Below are 19,686 nucleotides of genomic sequence, written 5' to 3'. Positions count from 1 at the left end.
TATGTACCATAATCACTAGGTAGTACTCTCAAAGTGATTCATTATCATTTAAAAGTGGCATGTGTTTTACAACTACCAACAATTTGATTCTTCTGTGACAAAGTGAATAAAAATAGACCCCATGGGTTCATAGGAACTTACACTATTAGGATGTGTGCTCTTGTTGGAGAAGGTCTGGCCTTGTAGGAGTAAGTGTGCTTCGGTCATCTTCCTGGTGCCTGCAGATTAGGAGGTAGAACTCTGAGCTCTTTCCCCAATACCTTGTCTGACTGCATACTGTCATGCTTCCTGCTATGATAGGGATAGGCTAAGCTCTGAAACTGTAAGTCAGTTCCAAATGAATGTTTTTGTTATGAGTGTAGCCATGGTCATGGTGTCTCTTCATAGCAATAAAACGCTAACCAAGACACATTCCAATCAGTTTTACATATCAGAAAGCAGGATGTTCTATGGTGTGTGCTGTTGAGACATGGAGTGAAGACGGAAACCTCAGGATATCCTCTAACAACTGGGACCACAACTTTTTGTTGTGTTGTGTTGTGTTGTGTTGTGTTTGCAGTACAGTGAGGTGCATCATAATTAAATTACCTTTGGCCAAAAGAAATTAATAGCATGTTTCACTTTAATTTTCCATTTCTTTGGTTTTCTCTACCATGATAGAATAAATTTTGTGAGTGGATTGGGGTGGATGGGAATGGGAACATGAGGGATCGGGTAGTGGTTGAAGGGACAAAGGGAAAGAGTGATGAAGATATGACTGGGATTGAGGAGCGTTTGCAAAGCTACTGTAATGAAAACTCTCTGATGTGGGTCTCTCTTCTTCCTGGAGTCATTGGTTACCATTCCATGAGGGTGAAGGGGGCAGGGTCAACAAACAGAGTTTCAGACTGCCTGTGAGTACACATTGTAATAATGACACACCAAGATCAGCTTCGGGAGATAGATCAACTTTATTTGAGATCAAATGAGGGTTATATAGTTTTGGTGATAAAGGTAAGGACATCCAGGGTAGGAAATGGTCATTGGCAGAATGCTAAGGTATTGAGATATCTCATTAGTACCGGAAGGCAATCTCAGGTGTAGCTGAATGAGTTCTTATCAGGAGAAAGGAAGCTGAACCAATAAATCACTAAGGCTACAAGACATTCCATAGGTAGAGGGTATAGGCGTTTTGAGCTCTCCAGGTAAGATCAGAGAAGGAGAAATCCTGCTGCTGAAGGGAATCTGCCATTTTCCACCGAGCTCTATGGTTTCCTGTAATGTCAGACTTCAACTTTAGTTAGCAAGGTAACACCCTTAAATCAAAGAGAATGACCATAGAGAAGCCTCCTAAGAATGGGAATATGGAGCCTGAACTGCCGTCTTCAATAACTAAGCAAGGTTTTGAGCTGTTGGACTGGGATATCAATCCAGCCACAAAAATCTACGACCTACAATCTGCCCTGCCTGTAAAACATGCCCAAGCACGAGGTGCAGAACCTGTGGCACTGGCCAAGGAATAATTGGTTCAATTTACGGCCCATGCTATGAAAGGGAGACCATGCCCGACACTGCTTGGATGGCCAGGAACGAGGACGACGACGACGACGACGACGACGACGACGACGACGACGACAACGACGACAACAACAACAACAACAGCAACAGATTATAAAATAATAACGTCTTTTGAAGCAATTATTTTGTTTTATAATGTGTGTCTCTTTGTGGGGTATGTGCACACATAAGTACAAGTGCCGTAAAGTCTACAGGAAAATGTTGAGTAATGTGGACTTGGAATTTCAGAGAGTTACAAGCTGCTCTACGTCTATGCTAGGAACTGAATTTGGGTTCTGTATAAGAATAATGCATGATTTTAAACACTGAACCACCTCTCTCTCTCTCCAGATCCACTTAGACAGAGAGAGAGAGAGAGAGAGAGAGAGAGAGAGAGAGAGAAAACTTGGCTGATCATCTCATTACAGAGAATTTATGAAAATGAGCAAACTTAGACAAGTTCTTTTACTTGAAATGCCTGTTTAAACATGCTTACGACTTTTTTTATAATAGAGAGATGATATCTGTATGATGTATCATGTTTATCTCTCTAGAGGCTGCAAGACCTAGAACAATAATGGCAATAAATGAAGTCGAATAAAGTCTTGCCTCATACACTAGGCAACTATCTTCACAGAATCAGACAATTGATACTCTAAGGGTTCGGAAGAACCACATGAGTAAAATCTACAAGCAGAAGGACTAGCAACATAGAGCAACATAGTGTTCCATGAAGTCATTTTAACAAATAATAGACAGTAATAATTACTACTCTGAAATAAAGTCACTCCTACTGCTACAACTGGGAGGATGGGAGAACACATTTCAAGAAAAACTCTGTTTTGAAGAAACTGAGGTTACAAGATTCCTGTCTTGTTTTCATGAAGTTTTCTGTGGGGTGTGTGTGTGTGTGTGTGTGTGTGTGTGTGTGTGTGTGTGTGTGTGTTGGGGGGGTGTTAAGGATTTATCCTAAGAGCACATGTTCTTACTTGGGATTCAATTCCCAAGTGTGCTGAACAAGTATTCTACATCTGAATTAACATCATCATTTTTTTCTGGTACTTATTTTTATTTTTAAATGACTAAGGCCATTGTTTTAGATTAAAACATGTAGTATATACCCTTTTCCTCTAGATGAACCAATGTTCATCTAAACCTTTACTTCCTTTATAAAACGCATTTGATTTTTCCCAAGACAGTCACTAAATTGTCTTAGCGGGTCTTGTGGTGTAGGTTGGATTTGAACTTGTGAGTCTGTTGATTCTGCCTTCTGAGTGGAAAGAGTCCTGGCTTACCTTCTTCAGTGGTATGGCCTGCTGTAGGTAAAACATGAAGTGAGTAATTAATATTTTTTAAAAATGAGGATAGAAAGTGGGTAAATAAGGAGGTGGAATTGAATCTTGTTAGAGTGAGGGACTGAGAAAATTGATCAAAAAGATTAAAATATAAAATTCTCAAAGAATTAACAAAAAGGGTTAATTTTAAAAACCAAAATAATCAAATCAGAAAGTTTGGTAAATAAATTTGAATTCATCCACAACCTAAAGTAATACCGATTGACTCAAAATCAGGGTGGAAACTGACCCAGAGAATCTAAAGACTTAAGATGGTTAAACTGAAAAGGCAATATGATTACCAAGTGGTAGTCATAGCATATAATCCTATGTTTGAAATAAAATATTTTCCAGCTATTCCTTGAAGAAAATGACTAATCTCTTTTGAGACTATAATTCTTTGAGGACTTGGGCAATTTGTTTTTATGCCTTCCCACCTAGACTAAGATATCACAGTCACCAACTGAAAATGTCTTTTCATAATTAATTTTGCATATCATAAAAATTTATATTTTGTTTCTATGAATTTATGTAGCAGTCACAGTCTATATTGGCCATCTTTTTCTATCTTTGTCTTCCATTTATTTATGGGTTAATTAATTTATTTCTATAATTCAATTCTCCATAAAAAAACATCAGGCAAAATTTCGTTGACTAAATTGCTTTTATTTATAGAAAATTTCCTTTACCTAAATAAATAATAATAATATCACAAACATATATAAGAGGTGGCCATGTGTGTTTGGATTCAAGCACAGCTACTTGGTGCTGCTGATACTCAAATAATGAGAGATTTTTAGTATTTATCATTGTAGTGCTTGTCTATGATGTACATCAACATATTTTTATCACATTTAAAACAGACATATGCATACATTTTTAAAAAATGTTGACACTAATCAATATTCTGGAATTATTCTATCACAGTTGAATTGATATCAAAATTATTGAAGCCTTTATAAATGGCTCAAAGGTTAAAGTGTTTTTTGTATAAACATGAGAACCAGAATTGAATCCCAAGTAATACTATTATTCCTATGGGCAGATGTGAGGAAGAGGCTGAAAAGCCCACAGGACTTTATACTTTGCAAGTACGAAGGGAAATATATGACTGTGAGATAGGGATTCATCTTTCTCTTTAACCAAATCAACCATCATGACTGGTTCAAATCTGCCTTGAGAAATGCCCCACTGGACCCCACCCTCCTCCTACGCTAAATGCCATTCTCAAGTTTCACATTTGCTTTGCTTCATCCCTCCACAAATTCCTGCTCAAAATGCTCAAAATATGGTTATTTTTGTGCTTCTGATAGCAGAAAAGAGTCTTTGTTTTAAGATTCAACTCTTACAGAACTTCCCAAGTAAACCTGTGATGTATCAATTCTACATTAGTTATTTGATCCTCATTATCCCACTGTTTTCATTATGACTTAACTCTCTACTTGAAGGACTAAGAAAATGGCCACAGTGAGTACAATCATTTTTACTTTTTAGAAAATGATGGACATTGGGAAAAGATCAAACGTTTTTATAGCTTCTACTGACATGAATAGTTAATAAAGTCTTCATAAACTCAATCCTGTATAGATTTACATGCTTAAGATGTTGTAATACCACAGATGTTCCAGAAATGATCGCATTTTGATTATAGGTGAGTTTTCTGCTTGGGAGGTTGTCTCTTGTACCAATGTGTTCAAGGCTACTTTTCTTCTATTAGATTTAATGTGTCTTGTTTTATGTTGAGGTCTTCGATCCACTTAGACTTGAGTTTTGTTCAGGATGTCCTGCAGACATCCAATTATACCAGCACCATTTGTTGAGGATGCTTTCATTCCATTATATTATTATTTTAGATTCTTTCTCAAAAACAAGTGTCCTTAGGTGTGTGAGTTTATTTCTGGGTCTTTGATTCAATTCCATTGATTAACCTGTTTGTTTCTATAATAATACCAATGAAGTTTTTATTACTATTGCTCTCTAATACAGCTTAAGATCAGAGATGGTGATGCTTGTAGAAGTTCTTTTATTGTACAGGACTTTTTTTTTTAAAGCTAGCCTGGGTTTTTTATTTTTCCCATATGAGATTGAGAATGGTTCTTTCGAGATCTGTAAAGCATTGTGTTAGAATTTTGATGGGAATTGCTTTGAATCTGTACATAGCTTTTGGTAAGATGCCCATTTTTGCTAGGTTTATCCTATGGTTTCATGAGAATGGGAAATCTTTCATCTTCTGAAATCTTCAATTTCTTTCTGCAGAGACAAAGTTCTTTCATTTGCTTGGTTAGATTTACACCAAATTATTTTATATTACTTGTGGCTATTGTGAAGTGTGCTCTTTCCTTTGTTTCCAGTTCTGCCAGTTTATCATTTGTTTAAAAGCATATCAGTGATTTTTCTCATATCCAGCCATTTTGCTGAAGTGTTTATCAGTAGTATCTGTTCTCTGGTAGAATTTTTGGAGTTGCTTATGTATACTATCCTAACACCTACAAATAGTGATAGGCTACTTCTTTTCCAATTTGTATCTCCTTGATCTCCTTTAGTTGCTTTATTGCTCTGAACTTCTGAACTTTTCTAAAGTTCAAGACTCGGACTTCAAGAACTGTAATCGAAGAGCTACAAAGAGACTGCTCTGACTTGTATGTTCCCCAATTTTAGTTCAATAACTTAAATGTTCCATTTAATTTATTGTCTTACTTTATAATTCTCTGATTGTGTTTAGTTATGTGCCTTATATTTCTGATCTCTCCAAGTCTTTTAACATGAGGTTGTTTTGGATTGTGTCAATCACTTTTCAGCATTTAGTGATATGATCATGTGATATTTCTTTCAGTTTGTTTATATGATGGATTATATTGATGGGTTTTGTATGCTGAACTATCTCTGTATCTCCATGAAGCCCACTTGTTCATGATGGATAATGTTTTTGATGTGTTCCTGGATTCAATTCATGAGTATTTTATTGAGTATTTTTGCATCAATGCTAATAAGAGAAATCAGCCTGAAGTTCACTTTCTTTTTTGATTCCTGGTGTGGTTTAGTTACCAGGGTGACAGTGGCTTGATAGAATGAGTTTGTCAGTGTTCCTTATTTTTCTATTTGGTGGAATAGTTTGAGGAGTATTGGTATTAGCTCTTCTTTGAAACTCTGGTAGAATTCTGGGCTAAATCAATTGACTCTGGGCCGTTGTTGTTGTTGTTTTTGTTGTTGTTGTTGTTGTTGTTGTTGCTGTTGTTGTTGCTGTTGTTGTTGTTGTTGTTAGGAGTCATCCATTCCACTTACATTTTCCAATTTTGTGGAGTATAGGTTTTTGAAGTAAGACCTTTGAAATCAGATTCTTTGTATTTCCTCAGTGTCTCTTGTTATGTCCCCCCTTTCATCTCTGACTTTATTAATTTTGATATTGTCTTTCTGTCTTTTACTTTGGCTAAGGATTGGTCTATCTTGTTGATTCTCTCAAAGAACCAGCTCTTGGTTTGGTTGATTCTTTGGATTATCTCTTTGTTTCTAATTTACTGATTTTAGCCCTGAGTTTGACAATTTTCTGACTACTCCTCTTGTGTGTATTTGCTTATGTTCTCGAGCATTAAGGTGTGCTGGTAAGATTGTAATATGAGAACTCTCCAGTTTCTTTATAAGGGCACTTAGTGCTATGAACTTTTTTCTTAGCACTGCTTCCATTATGTCCCATATGTTTGTATATGTTGTGCCTTCATTTTCATTGAGTTCTGGGAAGTCTTTACTTTGTTCGTTTGTTGTGTTCTTTCTTTTTTTTCTTCCCTTCTTTGACCCAGGGGTCATTAAGTACAGAGTTGTGCAATTTCCATGACTTTGTGGTCTATTATTAAAGTTCAGCTTTAATCCATGGTGATCTGTAAGATGCAGGGGTTACTTCAATCTTCTTATATCTTTTGAGGCTTGCTTTGTGATAAAATATATGGTAAATTTTGGAGAAGGTTCCATGAGATACCGCGAAGCTATATACTTTGGGGGAGGGAGAAATGTTCTACAGATATCTTTTAAACCCATTTGATTCATACAATCTGTCAGTTTCATTATTTCTTCATGGCCTCTTCATTGCTAAGAGTGGGGTGTTGAAGCCTCCCATTTTTAATGTCTGGTGTACAATGCATGCTTTAACCTTTGCAAGTTTTCTTTAACAAATGTGTGTGTCCTTGGATTTGGAGGATAAATGTTCAGAATCGAGATGTACTTCTGGCGAATTTTTTCTTGGATGAATATGAAGTATTCTTCCCATCTTTTTTGATTACTTCTGTGTGAAAGTCTATTTTACTAGATATTAGAATGGCTACCCCAGCTTGTTTCTTGGAGTCATTGGAAAAATCTTTTTCCAACCCTTTATTCTGAGATAGTGCCTAAGCTATTATATAATATATAAGACTATACTGTATAGATTATAAGATATACTTATTTTCCTATAAAAATTAAAAGAAAAAGCTTGACTTTGTCATTTTATATCTGCAAAATTTCAAATACTTACCTCTTTCCTTGATACTTTAAGAATGCCTGTCACACTTTGCATTGACAAAGTTGAATTCCACTGTTCAATGAGAGTAGTTAATAGAGTTTGAATACAGATATTTCCAGACACTGACAGAAAAAAGCAATCTCCTCCAGTCACATAGATTAATTTCAGTGCTCATTTTCCAAATTTGGCAAAGTTTTGAGATGCAATTAAAAATCCCAGTCACAGCTGCCAAGGTCAGCTGGTAATATAAATCATCATCAGGGTAAAACCAAATACTCTAGACTTCAAGGTAACCACATGGACATCTGAACAATATGCATGACGTGAGATCTTTGATGTAATTTATTACTTTTAGCATAATTCTTAGCAATGTTCAGTAATAACAGGGTAAATAAAAATATGATTGCCAACTTAATAAAAATGTATACTGTAACACATCACTTTAAATGATAATTATGCTGTAGGTTCAGTATATTATAAAGTCCCAGAAAAATTATGAATTTCATGTATGTTGTGAAGAATATTATTTCTTAAAAGTTGGGTTAAGTAAATTAACTGATCAAGAAAGGTCATTTTTGTAGTAATATAAATGTTTAGTTATTCATAAATTGAATATTTATAGACTAATAGCTTTGGACATTTCAAAACACCCTAGCATTGACTCTGTCATTTGGATATTACTATTTACTTTTATGAAGATCTATAATTAAAAGAAGGAAGCTGGGCAAGGAAAAATACAAAATGTACATTTTGAAGAGAAATTCAAGTAGACAAAAACAAAACAAAAGCCAAAAAACAAAAAAACAAAACCAAAAACTAAAAAGAGGGATTATAAGTGGAATAACGGGAGTTGTGACCTCAGAGCAAGACTCCATTGAACTAAGCATCCAATTTGAGGAAAGGAATTAGAGAAATGCTTAAAGAGTCCAGCATGGTGGTGAACACCATTAATCCCAGCACTCTGAAGACAGGCTGTCAGATCTCTAAATGCAAGGGTAATGTGGTCTACAGCAAAAGTTCCAGGATAGTCAAGCTTAGTCAATGAAGGAATCTCAAAATAGAAAAAAGCTGCTAAATGATGAGGGGGCCATGTTCCAGCCTCAGAAAGCAGCAGAATTTGGCATCTTCAACCACATTGTTCTGGTTTTAGAGTCAAGGACAGAAGAAAGGGGTTATGAAATCTCCCTCTGCAAATAAGGAAGCCAGGCATATGCCAGGGTTGTCATTGCATAGAGGCCTAGAGAGGCCATTGAGTATGGCTGTGAAGATAGAGCCTGGATTTTGTTGAAGGCTCTAAGATGTTGGAGATGGGATCCCTGCCAAGGAAAGCTGCTGACATTGAGTATAACCAGCCCAAGAGAACAAAGTACATTGCAGTCTGGAAAGCTGAAAGGAGTGGGAGATCTGAATAGTCTTTTGACATCAGACATAGACATGCAGACTTTCAAGTTTGCCCAGCTAGTTTTAGGTTTTGCTTTGGTCCAGTGTTTCCTAACTATATTCTTTTTCCTGCCTTTTGGAATGGTAATCTACATCCTGGTGATGTGTTGAAAGTATATGATCTGAGTTTTTATTTGATTTTCCATGGGACTACATTTAAGTGATTGCATGAATCTCATAAAAGAACTTTGACTTTTAAACAAGTTTGAGGCTGTTATAGAATAGGGGACTTTTGAAGTTAGACTAATTGCATTTGCATTATGATATGACTGTAAGCATATGAGGGCCATGAAGTAGAATGTGCTGTTTGAAAGAAAATGGACTCCAAAGGCTCACAGGGAGTGGCACTATTAGGAGGTGTGGTCTTTCTGGAGTAGGTGTGGCTTTGTTGGAGGAAGTACATCACAGGAGCCTGTGTCTCGGGGAGGGGAGTTAGGGTATGAGATCTCAGAAGCTCCAACTAGACCTAATGGTTCAGTTCTCCTCCTGCTGCCTACAGATGCAGATTTAGAATTGGAAGATTCTTCTCTAGTACTATGTCTGACTGTGTCCTGTCATAATAATAGACTAAACCTTTGAAACTGTAAGGAATCCCAATTAAATGCTTTCTTTTATAAGAGTTGCTATGCTATGGTCATGATGTCTCTTCACAGAAAATAGAAACCCTAAGATATTTCTCCTCTCTCCATACTTTTCCATACATTTATAATAAAGCCAATAACATATTTAAATAAATATATCTTTCCTTAATTCCTACTTTCCAGAAATAAAACATTTTCTGGAAGTATAGAATATGTCATATATTTTCATTCTAATATTATATCAGATTATCATTAGTGAGTCTTCTTCATGAATCAATAAGTGTGTATATGTGTGTGTAGTATAATAAAAGACAAGATTTAGGAAGTATGATAGTATCTTATAGAGCTATTTAAACTTTTTAAATGTAAAACATAAAAGACAATATTCTAGAACTTGGATATCTAGGTTTCATACTCAGTTTTGTATGCATTCATTGTATTATTTTAGGCAAGTCATTTAATTTCTGGGCACCCGGTTTCTTATCCCATTTTAATAATATATATCCTATAGAATTTTATAAGCATTTCACAAAAATATAATATAATACAATGAATAATATATAATGTTGAATTATATCTTATTGACTTAATCATTTATTGATGACTGTACCATGATCCCCACCCATATTGGGAAGATGAGGTTTGAAAGTAAAATGATGCTTGAATAAATTAGGAGGTGTGGAAGGGATTTGCTAGCCAAGACTTGGTCAAGACTCTTCTGACATAAAAAGAAGTGAAATGCCTATTTTTCTAAGTTTTTCAAATCAAGTCAAATTGGATGGTGTTAGTGGAAAACTAGTAGGTCTAGCAAATCTAATTACTAGTTAGAGTGATGACATAATTTGAATCAATAAATTCTTTTTTCTCCATTTGTTAAGTAGGATTTGATTTTTAGCTGTTTTTTAAGACTATGATGTATAGAATCTTAGTAAAGCCATCACTTCCTTCCATCAGTTTATGTGCCTTTAAATTTTTATATTTTATTCCTGTTTGACACAGCCTCACTATGTATCTGTCGTTAGCCAGGAACTTCATATGAAGACCAAGATGGCCTTCAACTCACAGAGTTGCACCTGTCTCTGCCTCCTGAAAACAGGGATTTAAATAAGGCCTGTGCCAACACTCCCAGATAGAAGCTAATGCAGCCATTGACCAATTACTACCACCCTAAACAATCTGAAATGGCATGACCCAATTCTTCTATATTTATATCACATTTTTGATTACACAGGAATAAGTGTTGGGCAGGGCCTCCTTACAGTTAAAGTCCAGCAAGCAACAGGGCATTTGATTTAAAATTCTAATCCCTCACTACTGTCTTACAATGGTACTGGAGAAAGCAGTTAGGTCTCAGTCTTTGTATGGGTATGCCGAATAGATATTAATTATTATGCTTACTGACAAACAAACGAGAAAATATAAGAGAAAAATATTCAACACACAAAAAATGGACTAGAATGAGTTAAAGTTACTCAGAGTTCCAGCAATGCATGTCTATTCATTTGAAATCCATCAAGTACCAAGTGTGAATATAACCTAGAATCCAACACTCTCAAAACAAAGCAAGAACTATTATGTACTTCTAAAGGTTTGCTGTTTATTCATGCCTCATTTTCCACATCACTGCTAAAAACCCAACTGACATACAGCAGTCACCATACCATTGCATACTCCTCTATAAGTAGAGTTGTGTATTTGGGAAAATACAACATATTTTGGATTTTGCTCACATTCACTCTATAATACCCCATACACAGTCCTGCCATGAATAATTTACTCTAGTGCCTCTGAATCACATTGCCCAGAACAAGACACTAGACAGATTTTTTTCATTATTTTAATTATTTTAAGGATTTCATGTGGCACTACTATATGTTCCATTCCTCTCTATTTTCCTACTCATCCCATGTTCCTGATTGATTTCCACTCAAATTTATTAGCTGCTCTTCTTTAATTATTGCTGTTTTACACACACACACATACACGCATACACACACACACACACACACACACACACACACACACACACACAGAGTCTACTAAATCCAAATACATGTATGTAGAACTGGGTTAGTTAGGTTCAGATAACCTAACTGATAAGTGAGCTCATTCTATGGGAAAGAAAAATGATTCTTACTCGGCAGCAACTGATTACTTTTCCCATGGTAGAGACATTGTAAAATTTCTTCATTGGATCCACAATTGACCATTGTGCAAAGACTAAGTGGCTGTGAGGTACCAGGGGTACCATAGCTAATGTTCAGGGAAAATCATGGAAGAGTGTTATTGTGGGAAAGAAAGATTGTAAAACCATGATATCTGCTGCTAGATATTCTTATAAACATTGCTGGGAATATGCCCTCACTTAATCCCTATCGCATGGGTACTTAAAGTAGACCTACTTAATGATCACAAGAGATTTTCTTTCTTTAGCAAGGAAATATTTGCTGTCACCCTGTTTTCAAGAGAAAATTCAAAGTTTTAAGTGCTGTATTGCTATAATAACAAATTAACACTGATATCATGAACACAAATTAGTTTTTATTTCAAGTGTAGCAATTTTAAAATTAAAGTCAAGGGTTAGCATATTATTTTCTAGGGATGTCATAATAAACACCATAGATTTAGCGACTTAAATTACAGCAACTTATTCTTTCATATTACTGGGATCTAGAAGTTCAACATCAAAATCTTAAAAGAGAGCTGGAGAGAAGGCTCATTGTGTAAAGCATTTGTTGTAAAAGCATGGGGATATGAGTTTAGACACTAAGAATCCTTGTAAAACTAGATGTGGTAATATATACGTGGGTAATACCAGAATTCCTATGGAGAGAGGAAAGGTGGACAGAAGACTATCCCCAGAAGCTCATGAGATTGCTAGCCTAAAATAGATAGCAGAAAAAGTAAATAAAGAAAGGTGGACCCTGTCTCCAAAAAGGTATGGATGATAAGAACCTACAGATGAGGTTGTCTTCTTACCTCCACACATGTAGTGTGATAGCAACATGTCCACACTCACACACAAATGTACCCAAATTCACACACACACACACACACAGAGACACACAGAGACACACACACCAACACACAGGCACTCAGACACAAAGACACAGATACACACATCAACACACAGACTTCCAGACACACACACACACACACACACACACACACAGTCACAGACACGAACACGGTCACAGACATGGACATGCACAAAGATCAAAATGCAAAAGGCATTTATTAGAGGCCTTCGCTCATGTAAGACCTTCCATCTTACAAAAGTTTAACAGTTTAATATGCATTTTCCTATAATATTTTCTAGATATTTATGTGATTTTGTATATCCTTATGATGGGTGGTATTGTTGACATTAGATTAATATTATCTTAATGACCATACTTTAATTGTCTCCTTAAAGACTGTATCTCAGTAGACAGTCACATTTCATCATATGAATCCTTGAAAATATAATTAAGACAAAAGTCAGATGGTAATACTGAGAGGACCTTGAAGTAGGCACCTGAGACACCACGACTAAGTTCTCAGCATAAAGGAGTTTTCTTTACCTCAGAGAGACTAAGGGCATTGAATAGGAGACAAATACGTAGATAGAGGAGAAAAGAGATATGGGAACAAGGGAGAAGGGGTGGGGAGATATTTGTTCTGAAGGACCAAGGAAGGTCTCTGGATAGAGAGGAGACAGACTTGGCCCATAGGCAAATGGTAGTTTAATAAATGTAGAGGAGAAAACTCTGTGTTAGGATGGTGTTTTTTGTTTTAGTTGGGCAGGTTAATTAGGGCAGCCAAAGGGGTTTTCGATTGCTGGACTTCAATACTTTAATAGCTGGAACTTGGTAGTCAGCTTCAGGCGGAGGAAGGAAATAAGAGAATGGACCTTCGTGTCTAGCTTTAGGAATGTAACCTAATTTATTTTAGCAAGGAAGAGAGAATGGGAGAGAATAGTAAAAGGAAAAACCTCTTGGGGAGATGTTAGCCATGCTTCAGAATACTTCAGCCCTACAAGTAAAAAAGTTACTTCATGCAAATTTAATATAGTATATTAAGTATCATATCCCTCTACTATTTAACAATTTTTTTAAAGATTTATTTATTTTATGTACGTGAGTGCTGTAGCTACAGTACACCTACATGCCAGAAGAGGACATCAAATCCCAGTTAGGTAGTTGTGAGCCACTATATGGTTGCTGGGAATTGAACTCAGGGCCTCTGGAAGAGCATACTGCGGTCTTAACTGCCAAGCCCCCTATTTAACAGTACTTTAATAAGCATCTACTATACATCAAATTGTTTAATACAGTATATTAATTTGTGATAAAGTAATATAGAGACATTTAAAATGAAAATATGTGGGAGATTTTAGTGGAGGAAGGAATGGATGTGTAGAACAGAGGATCTGGAAAAGAATAATTAATACTAAAGATTTTTGAACAGCTGTATGTAAACCTATAATTTTGTTTCTTATATTTATGTGCATATGGATATGTATGGATATATGAGCATATATACATTAATATAAAATAATTTAATTGAAGTTTCCCTAAACAGGGGATAATCATCCTTAAATCTCAGAAGCCAAACAAAAAACTCCATGCCAGGTTTATAACCCCTCAACTTGCTGATCAAAGTTGTCCTAGAAACCTTCAAAGCAATATCGTCTGCTGCCATTACTCTTGACTGTTCATTACAACTCGATAGCAACATTCTTCTGCTACAAACTTTTTCACTGGACAAGGTGAAATCACATTGGTTCGGCCAAGGAAACCTTCTTCCTGCTGGGAGGCTTTCAGAGTTTGAAAGGTGATATGTAGGCTGCTGGGAGGAAAATTTTATCAACAATCTTACCCATCTGTGAAGCTCATGAACTACAATAATGATGTGTATTGTCAAGATATGCCCACAGGTGCAAATGGGGCACTAATGACCTTGGAGTAACCAACCACTTTCTGCTTGAATTGAAGGCTTGCTTTATAGGAGCAAAGCTCTGTACCCATATCTCCTAGATTTCATCACAGTTACCTTGTGGAGTAGATGGTAGTCAGTATAGATAACCAACGTCAAGAGAATTAGCATCAATGGAATTGTCAACCAAAAAAAGGACGTTTGAATCACCCTTCCCCAAAACATATAAGGCTCATGGATCATTGCAGAGGAGGTGGTAGGGAGGTAGGAATGGGCAGAGGTTTGGGAGGATCTAAACTAAGCACTATCTCCAGGACTTGACAGGCTCAGTGCACTAACAAACTCTTAGCAGCTGCTGTTACCTGCATAATACCAGCACAAGATCAAGCCAGTCAGTATTTGAGCTAAGAGGATTAAGAGGTCCACAAATGGCAATGACTAACACAGGAACTATGGATGGTTGAAGACCTTTCAAGGAAAGTGTATAGCCCCCATTGTAGGTTGATTATGTACTAGTGGATGACCCCTAACCCAGGAGTAGAGAAATAATTCAAAGTGAACTCCTTGAGTTATAAATAAAAAGACAAGAAAAGAGAGGACAGGGCAGCAGAAGGAAGGTGAGGGGAGAACTTGAAGGAATCAGACGGGCATGAGGAGTGAATATGATCAAAATTTACTCTATGGTGTTTTGTGAGAACCAATAAAATGTTATATTTAAAGTAAATAAGATAAAATACTGAGGAGAAGTGTGAAGAAGCAAAGGGAAGAACTCCCAAACAGACCAAATCTGTGTGCTGCTGCATCCCCTTTAACCCCACCTCTGCCTTGCCTCAAAGAAAAGCTGAAGGGAATACTAAAGGAGATGAAGCAAGGGTGAAGGTAGACAGAATATATCTGCCACATAGAAGGTCTGCAAGGTCATCTACTAAACCTGCAGACCCAGAACCAGAGCCCATGCCTAAAACTGTCCCTGTAAAGAAAGAGAATTTACCCGAGTGGAAGATAGGGAAGTCTGACCCTAGCAAGGAGATGAAGTGAATACCCTGCAGGAAATGGAGATGCCCAAACAGACAAGCACAGAAAGATGAAGGTGCAGGAGATCCCAAGTGAATATGTGTGCATTTGATAACTGTGTCTTCTAGTAACTGTACAGTTTGAAACAATATTTTCTTTACCAAGTTTTATAAAACTGCAGATTTTTCTTTTACTTCTTTTTTTCTACTTCTATGTTGTTAGCACACAGAACACTTTGTTGGGGTTTTGTTTGGGGGGCGGGGTCTAGAGGAGGGAATGTATCACTAACAAAAATTCTTCCAAACTGGATTCATGACAGAAAGCATCTTTCTTTGATAATTTTGACAGATTCCTGTTGGCTACCAGGAGAGATGTTGACATATGTGTTGACATATGTGGTCACTATGGCACAAAATGCCCTGTAATGTGGGTAATCTCTAAACCCATTTTAATATCCTCTTCTCCCTGTGCCATCAACATAGACTTAAGTCAATTAAAACCAGCGACATGTTGGGACCTGACCCGCTAAATTCAGTTTTGCTCGTCTACTGGACGATCTGCAATGACATCACTGAATGTCTTCAAAAGAGCAATGGTTCCTTTTATAAAAGATTGCAGATCTTCACATGCTTAGTTCTGCCATTTTGATTTTATTTTCTGAATGTAGGGTCAGCTTGCAATAAGTTGCTAAACAACATTTTTAAAGTGAAATCTCAACCCTCCCTCCAAGCTACTTCCCTATTTTCAAAGCATCAGATGAAGACTTCATTGGATTTTTTGGTGGCTTTCTGATTTCGGTAGTCAGTACAATAAAGAGGTTCTGGTACTCTTAGTGATTTCTGCTCTTTTCTTGCCTTATGTAAATTTATCTACAATAAGACTGGATGCACTTTGGCTTGGAAAAATTAAAAATCTGAAATTTATACTATTTTTTAAAACTTAGCTACACATTCACTCAAGTATAGTGTCCTTAATTTAGAAAAAGAAAAATAAACTGAGTTCAAAGAGGTTAAGATGTTTTTTGTTGTTTTTTCTTTTTTGCTAAAAATCATAAAAAGTATTTTAAGCTCATAACTATTAAATTTCAAAGGCCATAATTCTTCTATTTCAAGTTATTTCTGCAATACTGGCTCCATGGACATGCATAAGGAGACTAGACTAAAATTCAATTATTGGAATGTTTAAACAATGAAATGTTTAAAAAGTGATTGTTTTAGAGATTAATCATACACATTAGTGGGCATGATACTAAGAGCAACTGTGCGCCTAAGTCATCCTAACTAGTACACAAGAGGTGGATACTCAGTCAAAGGAATCTTAGGTATAAGATAGCAGCCAGGGGTTTAGAAGATAAATCTAGAATTTTCCAAGAGTATCAAGGAAATGTAAATTACAGGGTGAAAAGACTCATGAAGAACGGAAGTATGTGAGGACAAAGGAAAATTACTCACGGATTGATCTGTCTCATGAATATGTGTGAAAAGGGAAGGAGTGAGAGAAAATCAAAACTCCAGCTCAAGGCCAGACTTCCAAGGGCCAGTACTATATAATCATTGATGTACAGCTGGCAGGGTGCAGGTTTCAACAGTTACTCTAAAAATAAGACACTGGAAGATTCACTGGTTGATCCACAGAGCTATTTATTCTGAACCTCAAAAAAAAACAAAAAACAAAAAACAAAAAAAAAACAAAAACAAAAAAAACAAAAACAAAAACAAAAATCTGAGGTGGGCCTTGCAGCAGTCTCCCATTGTCTACATGGGAGGAAGTTGGAAAAGACTGAACACTGTAAAAGGTGCCATGTAGGAATGAGGTCTGAGCGATGGGCAGACCACCTATCTGGAGACGATTTCAGTGCACCAGTGTATGTAAAGCAGGTAAGAATTGACAGATAGTTCTGATTTCAACACAGTAGTTTTTTCCTTCAACCCAATGGAAGTAAAGTTGTTTGTCATTTCTTGGGTCAGTTGTAACTGTGCTCCATCTGCAGCAATGTCCAGAAGCATTTTAATTCTCCGTAAGCATCAGGGCTGCTTATTGGATTGTTTTTCCTTTAGCTTAAATCTAATAAGATAAGAGAGGCACTAAGAAAGGATTAGTGATCCCTGACCTGCCTCTAAGATGCTTTTCCCACTAGTATTATGAATCAAGTGAGCTGACTTAAGTAAAATAAACCACGGCCTTTACTTTGTTTAATCTGGCAGGCAGAGAATCCAAGGTCTTTCTTAATTTTCTTGCCAAAGGTTCTACTGGGTTCATTGCAAATCCTCCTCCCCTTGAAGGAGACATGGCCTCCCTTTTGTCTTGTCTATCCTGTTCTCCAGTTCAATTCCGGGAGAAAGTGAGAAGATCCTCAAGCCTGTGTGTTCATCAGGGTGCTGCCACATTGTGCTCCCGAATTTACTGGGTTTTCCTGTTATCTCAATGCTAATCCCGGATTTCTTCTAACTCTGGCTTTGTTTAAAATCACAGGGAATAGAACACATTAACCAGTATCTTTTCCTGTGTGTTTCCATGGACAACAGAAGGAAAGAACAAGGCAAATAATAGTTGAACTGGTTTTTGTATTGATGTAGTCAATCTACTGAATAAAGTTTCATCTTAATCTAGAAAGGCAGACAGAGGTCTCTCTCCTCTCTGTTGTCATTGCGTAATTTCTTTCTTCATCTCTTGCAAGGTAGAGTCAGCAGGGGTAGGATTTCAAAGCAAGCCAAAAACTCATAGTAAACCCGAGGCCAGCTTGGGCTACATGAAATACCATCTCAGTGAGCGAAAGCAAAGGAAATCAAAACAAACCTAAGCAAAACAAAACAAAAAGATCAAATTATAGGAACACTACGTATCTTCTAGAATAATCAAAAACTACAGAGAAGCAAACTCAAGAAGTTAAAAATGCTCGTATTTACTAGAAGGAAATAAATATTTTATATAATATTTAGTTGCTTAAAGATATTCATTTGTTATTATTTGTGGGCATGCATATATTTGAACACACATGGTAGAATATACTTATTCAGAAATAGTTTTTACAAATGAGTGTACACAATGAAATCTGTGTATAAAAACGTTGTTCATTTTGCTAGTCTCATGACTGAACATAATTTCTGACATGCACAAGAATTTTAGTCATTGAAAATTTTCCCAGTATTGTTGATTAGAGGTATATCAGTAATTTTGTTACATTAAAACATATTTTATTAAAGATGATTTACCAATCCTGCATATATTCATGCCATAGTTCATCATGCTATCAGTTTAGAGTTGTGCATATGCAATACACACACACACACACACACACACACACACACACACACACACCAGAACAATCAATTTCGGACTTGTAGGCTTGTAAGTAAGCTTGCTCTGTTTTTGATCAACACCTCCTGACAGTGCCTGTGTCTATACAACTCATTTGCTGACAGCTTTGTGATCCTTCTGCATAGGATAGGGATTTTTCCAATACTGAGTAAATATAAGAAAAATAACAAAAGATCTTCAGAGGCTGTGTGGCAGATAGCTGTCTTATGCTTTTTCATGGGATATTTTTGCCACCAGGATAATAAGGAATGCCTCTAATGCAAATTCTTCCCTTAACCTGCTTTCCCATAAGGGCAGAAATGACAAGATCTCTGTGTATTTAAGAGAAGAACTCAGAAACTGGAGGAAGTCTTGGCCCACTGAGAAGTAAATACATTTCAGGCGAGTAGCAGATCCTCCTTTCCTCATTATTTGTTACACATGGGTTTTATGGAGGTTGAAGAATCCATTAAAGTAGCTGAACATCCTGAGTTTATTTTTAGAAGGAACACCAAATGTTACTTTAATGTTTCTGATGGCCAAATACTACTATTATGATTTATTTTAATGTAGGTGAAATGAGTGAGGTTTAGGCTGTTAGGCATTGTTTTTCTTCAGTAAGAACTTTCATGAAATGAATGTACCTCATTTAAATTAGAACTTTATAAACTTTTTTTTTATTTTAGAAATTCATTTGATTTTGACTAATTTTAATTATTTAAAGGTGGAGCAAATTACCTTATTTCAGTTTAATTTTTTTTCTGAAAGATTTCCTATATGGGTAGTTCTGTAATAAGACTGTGGCATTTTCTGGAAATTTCTAAAGAAAAACCTACTTTGTTTGCATAAAACATAACATTTATACATTAATTTATTTAACAAATGCTTGGGGCAGGTGGGCTGGCAGTGTGGACTTGCATCTGAGCTGCAGGCAGTCAGAGTTAATTGGAAATCCCATGGGGAAAAGAGCTGGCTTCTCAGAAGTGCAGAAATACTGAGAGCTCTGGGGAGACCACCACTTCTGTTCACATTCCTGGTCCAAGAAGAACACGCCTAGAGCCCTCTAGACAAGGGAACC

The sequence above is a fragment of the Rattus norvegicus genome, chromosome 14 (assembly GCF_021556685.1).
Source record: "Rattus norvegicus strain SHRSP/BbbUtx chromosome 14, alternate assembly SHRSP_T2T, whole genome shotgun sequence".
Classification (NCBI taxonomy): Eukaryota; Metazoa; Chordata; class Mammalia; order Rodentia; family Muridae; genus Rattus; species Rattus norvegicus.
This window is presented reverse-complemented; position numbering follows the sequence as displayed.